The sequence below is a fragment of the Callionymus lyra genome, chromosome 2 (assembly GCF_982586985.1).
Source record: "Callionymus lyra chromosome 2, fCalLyr1.hap1.1, whole genome shotgun sequence".
Taxonomy (NCBI): Eukaryota; Metazoa; Chordata; class Actinopteri; order Syngnathiformes; family Callionymidae; genus Callionymus; species Callionymus lyra.
The window spans coordinates 30,804,464-30,818,068 of record NC_141819.1 but is presented as its reverse complement, the minus strand read 5'-3'; positions in this window follow the sequence as shown (position 1 = coordinate 30,818,068).

Here is a 13,605-nt window from a genome sequence, read left to right as displayed (position 1 = left end):
ATCCAGCCTTACACCCCAGCTCGGGCTCTGAGGTCTGTGGATCAGAATCTGCTGATGGTTCCGCACAGGCTTCCTGACCAGAGGAGAGAAATCCTTCCAGGCTCTTGCCCTCTGCGTTTGATGGATCTACTGACTTCTTCATAGAACCATCTTAAGACCTTTTTATTTGTGCAGACTTTTTCCTGATTTTCTGGAACTCCTGTGTTTGTCTTATGTTGTCTTGACCTTTTAGAGTTTTTAAATGTGTAGATATTTTTAAATGTGTATTGCTTTTGATTGCTCAAGCGCTTTGTGACCCTGGTCTAGAAAGGCGCTTCACAAGTAACTGTTACTTACTTACTTACCTACAATAAAATTACAATAAAATATCAGTTAAAACTCCAAAAACATAAATTAAACAACCTCGTCAACACCCAGGCCTGCTGGTCGGCCAAAGAAAATAATGTAAAGAAAGCAATGAAATTGGAGTTTAAAACATTGAGGAGGACTGATGGAGGAATGTTTCAGAAGTCCAATTAACGCGGAGGAAATTAAAGCACATTAGCAAAACAAGCCATCTGTTAATACGCCACTTGGCGCCGAGCGACTCCGGCAGACGAGGAGCCAGAAAGCAGATTTCTCCTCAGAGAGTTGGAGTTTTTTTGGTTATTGATGACGGCGCCGTAATGACACGTCACACGTTACGTCTGGATGATGGAAGCGCTCTCGTTTAAACTGGATGCTAATTTCACTCGTTAAGAAGCTAACGAGCGTTGCCATGACGCATGGTCCGCGACAGCTCGTTAAACGTGAAGACATTTGTGAAGAAATATAATAATCGCTTGTGTAGAGACAGATTGTCCATCTCGGTTTTGATTAAACTCTGAATGTTCCAGGACAAATGGAGTCGTTAGAACAATAGTTGGATTTCATGTCATACTAGGTTACTGATGGAGGAATGTGTTTACATGCAGAGATGTGAAAAACAGTTTCACAACTTCATGATTTATCTTTTATTTATGCATGTTTGTTGCCTAAAAGTTTCAATTTAAAAATGACAAAAGAAAACACAATATGCACTTTTTAAATGAGGGTTTTTTATTATCAACTTACATGGCCATAGACTAAAACATTGGCCTTAAAAGCAGAGTTTAAAAGAAACAATAATTAAAACATATACAGGCAAAATATGTATGTAAAAAAAAAGACCTTAATTAAGAATTAAGAATTGATAAATAAATTACCAAAATTATTTTTTCATTTGAAAAAACGGGAATTAAGAAACTATGTGCCAAAAGCAAATCAAAATAATATTTGGTATCACATAAGAATGTTTGAAAAGAAAATTTGAATTATTAAGACATTAATATTTAAGTTAGTAAAAGTCCAAAAAATAGTTGCAATTAAGAGAACGGGAAAAATACCCAAGGGAACTGATCTTTGAAAGTAGTAATGCTAATCATAGTAATAACAAATAGTAGTATTAAATAATTCAAAGAGAAATAAGACCCGTTTTTAAAGAACAGACGACCTCAATTTACTACTTATTTACCATTGAAAAAGATTTAGGGTCTTTGCTAAAAAAAACAGCAGATTCTATCAAATTCAATAAAAAAGCCAAAGAAAAATAAATAAATGCGCTGCACCACATTGCCCTCTGGTGGAAAATAGAAGTAACAATTATGTATCCAGAATAAAAGCTTAACATTTAAAAATGTTTTACAAAAAGGACAATAAAAATGGATATTAAGGAATAAGGAATATGTCTCTTATTGCCAAATAAATCGTAATAATTCAAAACTATGATTAATTATTTTTCAAGATCTCTCAATTCTATCCACAAACATAAGGATTATTCAGAGAACTGAGGGAAGATCTCTGAGCTCTGCAGATGTTCGAGTAAATAACAGAAGGAGGAGGATCTTTGACTCATAACACAGAAAACCTCCATTAGCGTCTCTAAACATGTTTGGACAGAAAGACAACGATCGAAGTCAAACTGAGTTCAGTCGAGTGAAATAAATTTGTGGAACAACTTTCATCTCCTCCCTCCGGCGCCCCTGAACCCTTTGAACGAGGAGAGCAGAGCGAGGAAGCGTGTTAGTGGTGAGCACGGTAACGATGCTTCTTGTTTGTTCTACAGTGTTTCGCCTCACAATGACAGGAGGTCACCGGGGGCCCTGAACGCAGCGCCTGGAGGTCGTCTTCAGCATAGATGGAAACAAGACACGTGGGAAGTTGTCCTGGTTAAACCTCGAGAAGTTTCCAACGCTCAGGTTGAGTTTTTTTCCTGAAACAGATTGAGCTTAAAAAAAAGGAATGGAATAAAACTGTGTTGGATAAAATCATAGATGGATGGATGGATAAACCTTAAAAGGATGGATAAATATAGAAGAAGATGGCTGAATAAACTCATAGATGGGTGGTTGGTTGAAATGATAGATGAGTTAATTAATGGATAAACTAACAGGTGGATAGATGAATGAAATGATAGATTGTTAGATGTACGGACTGAAGAATGAAATTATAGGTTAATTAATAGATAGATGAATGGATGGGCTTATTGATATGGAGGATGGATGGATGACATGATAGATTAGTGTACAGATGGATAGATGGATTATATAGTGGATGGATAGAATTATACATTGATAAATGTGTGAATAAACTCATAGATGGATGGATGAAATGATATATGAGTGGATGGGTGGATAAACTCATAGATGAATGGATGAAATGAAATATGAGTGGATGGGTGGATAAACTCATAGATGGATGGAGGAAATTAAATATGAGTGGATGGGTTGATAAACTCGTAGATGGATGGATGAAATGATATATGAGTGGATGGGTGGATAAACTCATAGATGGATGGATGAAATGATATATGAGTGGATGGGTTGATAAACTCATAGATGAATGGATGAAATGAAATATGAGTGGTTGGGTGGATAAACTCATAGATGAATGGATGAAATGAAATATGAGTGGATGGGTGGGTGGATAAATTCATAGATGGATGGAGGAAATGAAATATGAGTGGATGGGTTGATAAACTCATAGATGGATGGATGAAATGATATATGAGTGGATGGGTGGATAAACTCATAGATGAATGGATGAAATGATATATGAGTGGATGGGTGGATAAACTCATAGATGGATGGATGAAATGAAATATGAGTGGATGGGTGGATAAACTCATAGATGGATGGATGAAATGAAATATGAGTGGATGGGTGGATAAACTCATAGATGGATGGATGAAATGAAATATGAGTGGATGGGTGGATAAACTCATAGATGGATGGATGAAATGATATATGAGTGGATGGGTGGATATACTCATAGATGGATGGATGAAATGAAATATGAGTGGATGGGTGGATAAACTCATAGATGGATGGATGAAATGATATATGAGTGGATGGGTGGATAAACTCATAGATGGATGGATGAAATGATATATGAGTGGATGGGTGGATAAACTCATAGATGGATGGATGAAATGATATATGAGTGGATGGGTGGATAAACTCATAGATGGATGGATGAAATGATATATGAGTGGATGGGTGGATAAACTCATAGATGGATGGATGAAATGACATATGAGTGGATGGGTTGATAAACTCATAGATGGATGGATGAAATGATATATGAGTGGATGGGTGGATAAACTCATAGATAGATGGATGAAATTAAATATGAGTGGATGGGTTGATAAACTCATAGATGGATGGATGAAATGATATATGAGTGGATGGGTGGATACACTCATAGATGGATGGATGAAATGATATATGAGTGGATGGGTGGATAAACTCATAGATGGATGGATGAAATGATATATGAGTGGATGGGTGGATAAACTCATAGATGAATGGATGAAATGATATATGAATGGATGGGTGGATAAACTCATAGATGGATGGATGAAATGATATATGAGTGGATGGGTGGATACACTCATAGATGGATGGATGAAATGATATATGAATGGATGGGTGGATAAACTCAAAGATGGATGGATAAATGACAGGATAGAAGAATGGAAAGATGGTAAGATCCCTCCAGAGTCGGAGAGTGAAGCGGGGTGAGTCGGGTTCAGCAGCAGGTCATCTGCACGACATCTCCACTGTCACGGGAAGACTCCCGGTGGGTCCCTTCACCCCCGCAAACTACTGGAGCCCTGGATGCCCCACAGGAGTCGTCCTAACAAGTGCCTGACTGGAAAACTAGGCCCGCCTCACATGAGGTTACATCAACCCATCCTCACCCTCATTAACCGGGGCTCCCCCAACCCTCTCCTCCCCTCCCCCGCCGGCGTCCTCGTGGTGTTTACAGCGACTGTCACGTCGCCATGTTTTCCCACATCAGAGGATCCGCCGGAGTGTAGCGGGTGATCATGGGGTCAGCGAGTCTTCCACGCGTCCTCAGGGGCGTCTTAATCAGCCTTTGAGTTTCTCGTTCTGTGGTCGGTGGAGGGTCTGAAACCTCGCTGGCTCTGACGGCTGCGCTCTCTACATGCCTTCCTCTGGTTCTAATTGTGTCCTGTGAGAGTCGACTCGTCGGGTCTGTGAGCAGCCGGCCCGAGATCACCCCCTGCTCAGCGGCGCTCGCTCGTGGACCATGATTCTGAAGAAACCCCAGCAGACTCTTTAGCTCTCGTCAGCGTGTTTACCTCCGCGTGAAGTTCAGAACCTGTTTGGGATCATTTAGCATTTTGGGACTGGAGTCGGAGCTGGACCAGTTATTTTTGTTTCCTGTACGGCTGATCGTTGTTGCTCAAGAGACTCACATCATTTTATCTCATTAGCAGATTTAAACTACCTTTAATCAAAGTGGCCTCGACCAATCAACATCAAGCTTCAATGTGACGTCCAATCAGATCTGATGGTCTCTGCCAGATGCACTTCCTCTAAATAATTTATTATTGTGTCAGGAATTTACACATTTTTTTACTTTCAATATTCTGTGTTGAGAGTGTATTTTAATGAAATTTACTTATTTTAACTTTTTATTAATTCTGTTTTTACTAACCTGTTAATAGTTTTGTTCATACATTTACTTTAATTCAAACTATTCGCTTTTGTCATATTATTGAATTTCTTTTGTTCAAAAATATTTCTTTGTGACTGGTGTCATTATTCTTGTTTTTTGTTTTTTTTTGACAGGTTCTTTGCTTTAGAAAAAGGTAATTTTAGTTTTCCTTGAAGAACAACAGTATTATTCTTTTATTTTTGTCAATATGATCATTAATTGCGTTGCTTTCTTTTTCGTGCTTAATGGAATTTTACTTATTATTATTATTTATTTTTTTTAATTTTTTTTTAGAAAGGATTTCTTTTTTTTCTTCCATAGAAAAATATCCGGAATGTGAATGTTTGTTATTATTATATTTGATTTATTTAGGTACATTTTTTTAACTTGATTTCTTGTTTCAAAATGTAATTTTATTAAGAATTAATTGGTTCTGTTGATTATTAATATGCTTTGAACTTTTGCCTGATTAAAGATGGGGTAGGTGTTCTCCAATGTGCTGTGAGAAAACTGCATTTTAAATGTAAAAGTTCAGAATTCCAAGGACTCAGAATTATAGATTTTCGTGTTAAACCATTTCATTAATCAACTGGAATTGAGGTGTTACGGTGATCAGAAAATAAGTTGAAGGAAACTACAGTAACTTAAAGTTTTCTTTTTAGTCTGCATAGTTGTTAGGATTAGTTTCAGATTCAGGTTTCTCGGAGTTGTGTTCGGAGCACTGTGAGCTCACAGAACAACCAGGCTTGAAGTCATTCTTACGGAGCCAAGAATCATATCAAAATGATCCTTCATGAACTCAACATCCCCTCTTTGTTGCCCTTCCTCCGGCTCACTCAGAGATTTAGGGATTTGCAGCACATCCTCCGATTCATTCCGCCCTCCCGTCACCTGTCTGCTCTCATCTCCTCAATCTTTCTGTACATTTTCGATTTCCCCACGAACTGACAAACGCTGGAGTCAAACTCCGGTCACCGGCTCCAGCTCAGCAGAAGTCAGCGGAGCTGCGGGAGTGAATCGGATCCACCGGGTTTCTTTTTATCTCCGCTCGCAGTCGGAGTGAATTCTGACACCAGGCAGGGGAGGAAGGAAAAACATGCATCTTGTAGGATGCTGCGATCTGGGGTTCACGTCGAGGCCACGAGATAACGAGGGGGGGGGGGAATGGACTCGCTTCCCTCCTCCGCCTCTGATCTGCTCCCAGGTCCGACGGCGAGGGCCAGAAGTGGCAATTACCCGGAATGATTCGCACCCGTTTGTTGTCGATGATTCACCATAAAAATACATTTCTCAGTCTATTAAACAGCTCGCCGCGTCTGAGATTTGGTTTCTGCCGGAGCCGATCGATGGCCAGAACCCGAGGCCGCCGCTCCATCATCCCATTACTCCCTGTCAATCAATGCAGAACACATTTTAGGGAAGTGGGTCGATGAGAAGGTGACTTAAGTGAGAGAAGGATTGTTTCTGAACACAGTGAGTATTAATGACGCCATTAAACCGGAGGCGGCTTCCACCGCTGACCTCCAAATCACGACAGCAGTCCGACCTCACACTGACTTGGGACTCGTGTTAAGAGGACTCGATCAGACAGGTGAGTTTTCATGTGTATCTCCCTATACTCAGTTTCATCGTTTCCCCTGATACATTTAAAATGTCAAGTAAGCATTACTACATTTGTACTACATCCATTTTTGCTGAGCGCATACACAGCAGCGGCAGCTTTTGGTACGAGTCCCGCATGGACACATGCTAGCTCTGTATCTCAGTCGTTTTTTCCTACAAAGTTAAAACAAATATCATACAATCACCTCACCAAATATAACACATGGGAGAGACATCTTAAGAGTCCTTAAGTGTGGACGTCCGCAGCCTTAATAGTCGTGTAGCCGATCCAAAAGGTCGGACGATTGGCCTCCAATGGCCGATTGATTCCACGCGGACAGCTGGGATGGATCATGTGACCTCCACGTGTGTGCCACGGCCATTTAATCAACTTAGTCGCAGCAGTTACGATGAAGGATGGTCGCGCCGAGGTGTGAGGGGTCACCAATGTCCCTCATCTTCCCTCACCTTTGGATTTCACCGAGGGCAGCAGAACACAATCCTCTTCCACTCGCGTGCTGTGTGGCAGTGCTGCGTCAGCAGATGCAAATGACCCTCGACTAAACTTTGGGGGAAAGTAGGATTTTTGTTCTGAGAAACATATTATCGGACATTTCTGAAAGTAAACAGGTTCTACAATTCTCACTTGGTGACGAGGTATATGAAGCTCTTTCCACTTATTTCTGTTGATGAGAAGAAACAAGAGTCAGCAAAAAATGTTTTTAAAAAACCTCTTACTCATCGAATAGTTTTATAAAAGCTTATTTTGGCTATGGTACATTCTAATGAGTGCAGATAGAGCAGGTCATTTTTGATCAGACTCAAGGTCAGATGGTTAGGAAATAAAGATTGCCACATCAATTTGACATATAATTATTTGACAAAGAAAGTAGTCTTTGTCAAACGTATTTGACAAAGACATGTCTCTAGTTCAACACTGCAAAAAATGACCAGAAACTGTTTCTTTCAACTGAGAAAAATATCTTAACTTAGAAAATGGTTTCATAAAACAATCCGGAGCTTGTAATCCATGCGTTTGTATCTTCTCGTCTGGACAATTGTAACAGTTTATTTTCATGTCTTAACAAGAAGGAGCTGTCTCGTCTGCAGTTGACACAAAACTCAGAGAGAATTCTGACCCGCTCTAGTAGGAGAACTCACATTTCTCCGATCCTTAAAACTCTTCACTGGCTGCCAGTTTCTTTCAGGATCGACTTTCAAATCCTGGTTCTTATCTTCAGAGCTATTCATGGTCAGACCTCTCCTTACATCACTGATCTGATCCAGCCTTATACCCCAGCTCGGACTCTTAGGTCTGTGGATCAGAATCGACTTATGGTTCCTCGCACACGGTTCAGGACCAGAGGAGAGAAATCCTTCCAGGCTGTTGCTCCTTAGCTTTGAAACGATCTTCCTCTCTCTCTTCGTTTGTTTATCAACATCTTAAGACGTTTTCTTTCTGGGACTCCTGTGTTTGTCTTATGTTGTCTTGACCTTTTAGAGGTTTTAAACTTGTAGGCATTTTTAAATGTGTATTGCTTTTGATTGTTCAAGCGCTTTGTGACCCTGGTCTAGAAAGGCGCTTCACAAGTAACTAATACTTACTTACTTACCTACAATAAAATTACAATAAAATATCAGTTAAAACTCCAACAACATAAATTAAACAACCTCTTCAACACCCAGGCCTGCTGGACTAGAAAGGCGTTTTACAAATAACTATTATTTACTTACTTACTTACATCAAATGATATCATTGATATTGCTTTTGATTGTATAGTTCAAATAAAAACTGATTCCTAAAGTAAAATTACACATTACATCTATAAAACTTGTAAACAACTAAGTAATATTTGTCAAAAGTTCAGGAAAAAAAATATGAGCCTGAGGTGCCAAGTCAGATTCCGCCAACTGATAGAAAAGAGTAATTGCAAACTGTCATGAATACTGAAGGGTCTCTGAATGGTTCTGATTTGGAAAGTTCTATCCCTGCTGTGTTAAAGAGACGAAAACCCAGACAACATGCTGCAACTTATGCTCTAATCGGATACCATCGGGTAAATGTTGCCACATTTTCTGGAGATGTCATGAAAAAGCAGTTGAAAACCAGTTTTTGAGACATTTTTTGCATCCTTGCCTATCATAGAAACATCACTGACAAGAGTCATTACACAACTTCCTGACAACAAGTGTGTTGTTTTCTTCACACGTTAGAGATTGGTTTCCAGATTAGTTGCACACCAACAGTTGAAGTTATTTTTGGTGTATTTGAGCTTCAAATATTTGAAAGAGTGTTCGTGCCTGCAGTCTGTCACTGTGACAGCTCCGAAGCCGACGTTGTATATTCCAACTGAACTTAAAGCAGGATGTTTATGGAGGCTGAGAAACTGCATAGGTCGGCCAAACAGACTGAGAAGTGGATTTGACGCCGTATGGAGGAAAAGTTTTCATCAAACGTGAACTCAGGTGGCATTCAAGAGTTTTAGTTTAGAGTTGGAAATATGTTGCTGTGAGTTCGGGAATCATTCAACTGACTCAGATTAACGAGTCAGATCATGATTATGTTCATTTTTTTCTCAAGTTAATACAACTGCTCAAGAACAAGAGTCAATGTTAGTGTGACTTTACATTTATAGAATAGGATCCAACGGAGCAGGTTCTAGGAATGAAATGTCTGAAAGTTGAGGTACTATGTACATTTATTTTAAATCTGAAGTCAAATTTTGAATAGTTTTAGTAAAAACTCTTAGCATTTCTACACTGACATGAAAATGGTTGATTTAAGAATCATTGAATCAGAACCATCCTGTTGTCATCATAGATTCTAAGAGCATAACGCAGTCATTTTCTCGTGTACAATTTGAAGAGAGTTCATAAAGTTGAAGTTATTGATGATCAAGAAATGAAACTCATAAAATCATATTTTTTAAATGTTACTGTAAACATGTGAAGTATGAAGTTTTAGAGCTGCTGTGTCTGACTCGTTCCATGGACTCACTGAGACTCACCAAGGTGTGTGGGACTCAGAAATCAGAATCATACCAACTTCCTGTCAAGCAACTCAATCACAGGAACTAGATGTTTGGGATTCAGCTGTTTGAATAAGTCCTTAACCCAGGCAAACAAAGTACTGACATTACAAGCTCAAGGTTCATGGATTCTCACCTGTGTATGTGATTGACTCAGTTAGATGTGTAGGATTCCGATATTCCATGAGTCAGAACAGTTTCTTGTTCTGCAATCTGAGTCAGAAGAACACATTTAAATGTGAGTAATTAATTCAGCTTTCCCAGGAGTCTGTCTCACTTCCTCTTGAGTTACTCACCTCACTACCTATTAGACTTTTTCACACCTGAGGAGATTTTTGGTTGGATACTCAGAATTATTTTTTCAGTACAGAGTTAAAGAAACATCTGCGTACCATTCAAACTTCAGCCAGTTGAATCACATGGATGAGTTTTGACTTCTGTGATTCCAGCAGTCAGTGTTACTGACAGCCCTAAGTCAACTTCTCTCTGTCTCATTAGATGTGTTGGACTCAGTGACTCCACAAGTCTGAGTCACTTAAAGTTGAGTTTCAAAGATAAGAAATTAAGAATGAGACTCCTGGGAGCTTGATGGCCTGACAGGAAGTGCCTCACACCCGACAGCAGCAACAGTTTCTGATCCTGTAATGGAGTGAAAGAATTGCTGAAGTCGAACGTCTTAAGTTAGGGCTCCTAAAATCATTTCACCGTGGAGACTGACGGATCCTTTCTTCTCGTCTCTCGTGTGCGACGACTCGCCTGGATTTTTATTTTTTTTAAATCCTATTAAAGTTTCTGACTTAACATTTCAACAGCTTCATCTGAGCAGAAGTTGGAGCATCAATAAAGCAGATCCGTCTCTGAAGGAGGCAATTACTGCCAGTGTGAAATGGATTCAGAATAATGAATCAACACCTTTAGAAATGAACGCTGCATCCAACCACAGATGACTTCTGGGATAAAATCATTAGTCGGTTCGCTTCTCCATCAAGAGGTCGCGGTTCACCTGGCAATCGATCGATTATCCGATGTGGGCAGTGATCGAGCGGGCGGCCGAGTAGATTGATTTCCTGCAAACAAAATATCACTGCGATGAAGGTGCCTCGGCTCCAAACTCAAGGTCAGCCTCGACGGGCTGCTGCATCAACGACGGAAAGAAACTTTTATAGACAACTTCAGCACATACATGTTAGTGATACGGTACGAAGACAAAATAATTGTAGCATTTATTTGGTGTGTTTTTTGGGGGAGAGGTTCTTATTGTTTCCTTTTATATATATCGAAATAATTCGTTTTAAATGGTATAAACTGTATATATATATGTTGGGTTTTTTCTAACCTCAAGTGTATTTCTATAGTTTAGTTGTTTTTCTGATGATTTAGTCTTTTACCTGTTACTTCGATTTCTTATTTTCTGTTGTCAAAAACTTTCCTAACTATGTATAACAACCTTCTCGCCAACAGGAATTTGTATCAATAACCACGGACTAGACTTTTCTGTCATCACAAGACACTGAAAACACAACTCAAACCTTCGATACATGAAAAACATAGCTTTCTTTCTTTTTCCCGGTAAGATTAATCGTCGACTCAGTTGATCACGTGTCTTTCGTGACATACAAACACCCTTAATCATTGAATGTTGTCAAACCATTCAGGACATGAAGTGATGAGAGTTTGTTTGTATACAGTTCGTAATTTGTGGTTGTATTGCAGCATATCTTTGTGAGCGAGTCAAAACTGCTCAAATTTTATCCGCAGAAACACTAAATCACCGCGAAAGACGTCGAGTTAAATCGTCTAATTGGCCCGAGTCACAGTCACGCAAACATTTGCTCACTTTCACTGCCAGCTTTTGTTTTCACTCGCACGCTCCCCAGTTTAATCTCGCCCGCTTCACGGCGTCGCCGGCGAACTATCCGGGCGGAAACCTGTCAGAAACGTCATGTCGAAGGACGCCGAGCTCCTAAACACAGCGCTTCAGTTTGCCGACACACATTCCACTGTTGTGCGCTTGATTTATGCAGCCATTAGCGACGGGTATGGCTGAGCCCCTTAATTGGACGCTGCGTTCTCGTGGCCTTACAGGAGCGAGAGTTTTATGGAAATATACTGCTCAAGGAATGTTGCTGAATTCTCCTTTTGCTGCTGCTGTGAAAAGAATAAATGGGGTAAATAGAGATTCATGTGATTCAGAATTAGGCAGCAGACACAACGCGGCCAACTCATTACTGGTCCGTACAGACGAGGAAAACCTGCCAACGAGGACAGAGAACACACACAAAGACACAGAAACCAATTTCGCAATTTGATAGACTCTTAGACGCAAACACATTAGCGCACAACGAAGGCGGGATGATGTGACTAGCATGGTGAAGGAAGTCGTATTGATCAAGAGCGTCTTCATGATTGCTGGTAATTTGACTTTACGTACGCACGTATCACAACCAACTGATGTGGATGTTCATTGGCTCACATGAATTCCCATGACGCTTTTCTTTGAACTTTTACAAATGAATGTTCAAGATTGCTACTGGACCAGCAGACAAGTGTACTCCAGTTGGTCCAAATGTCGAACCACAAGCCCGTACACCAATGGCGCCGATTCTGATTGTAGTAAAAAGACTGAGATGCAACCCTTACTTTGGTGCTTCATATCGGAATCCCTTCCCTTTTGTGTTACCACAAAAATCTGGAATTGAACTGCACAAATCACTTCCACGTATCACTGGTCACTGGTGACAGTTTTAAGGCCTCAGCCATCACTAAATATGTCTTTACTATGGCACCAAGCCTCAGAAAATGTTTCAATGACCCACTACCCCCACAAAATTGAAAGATCAGACAGATGGGAACAGATTAGTTTGAAAAGAACTTTGAACTTTTAGAGTGTTTAAAAAAGAGAGATCTGTGAGAATATGTTAATGAATGTCTGAGAAAAGTGTAGAAAAGTGCGTGATTAGGGGTTTTACGGACTTAAAACATGTATAAAATATAAAAAATAAAGCTGATTATTTAGTCTATTGCGGGTTAATTTTGGAACGTACCCCCCCCCCCCCCCCCCCCCCACAATAAACGAGGCACCACTGTAAATACAACCTGTTTATGGGTCCATCTTTTTAAAGAGAAACCAGAATAGAGCTTCCATAGATTCAGCTTCATGGGGAGTTGTGTTATTTTTCCATCTAACACTTTTTCCTGGTTGTTCTATTTTATTTTCGCCGCTTTCATCAGAAGGGCAGTCCGTGAAAAGATAATGCTGACATACTGTAAAACAGGTCTGTGGTGCCAAAGGTGTCTAACCTCTATAGAGATTAAACAGTTACTAACTTGGTAACTTGGGAAGATACAAGTGTGTGTGTGTGTGTGTGAATGGTTGCATGTCTTTGTGTACCCGGCAACAGAATATAGTCCTGTTCAGGATGTCCCCAGAATCTCACCTGAAAAAAACAGGGAAAGGCTCCAGACCCCAAACCATCATCATAAAAGGTATATAATGAATGAATTAATGATATACAAGAAGGTTTCCTGTGACAGAAGGAATCCACCAGACCCAAGTCACTAAGACTGTTCACCAGGTTTAACTAGTGTGTTATGAAACACATCCTGCAAGACAAAAAATAACATCAAAAAAAGATGGCGAATCATCAAAGTCACACAAATAAAATGTACACAAACACATACACACACAAACGTATGCCTGGGCCGATGTTCGGTGATTTATGATTCTGATTGCGGCATCTGGACAAGAACACTCGTCCTCTTGTGTCCACTCCACCACCCACGCCGTTTCACTTAATAATGATAAATCGAATGAGCAGCCGTGAGCGCTGAATAATGGATGCTGCTCTCGTCTTCCACTGTTCAAATACCTACGTAGAACTGCATGAATAATTAAAAGCTTCATTTCAAGGCTGTCTTTTAAACACAGAGAGTGGCAGGGATGGATGGTCGC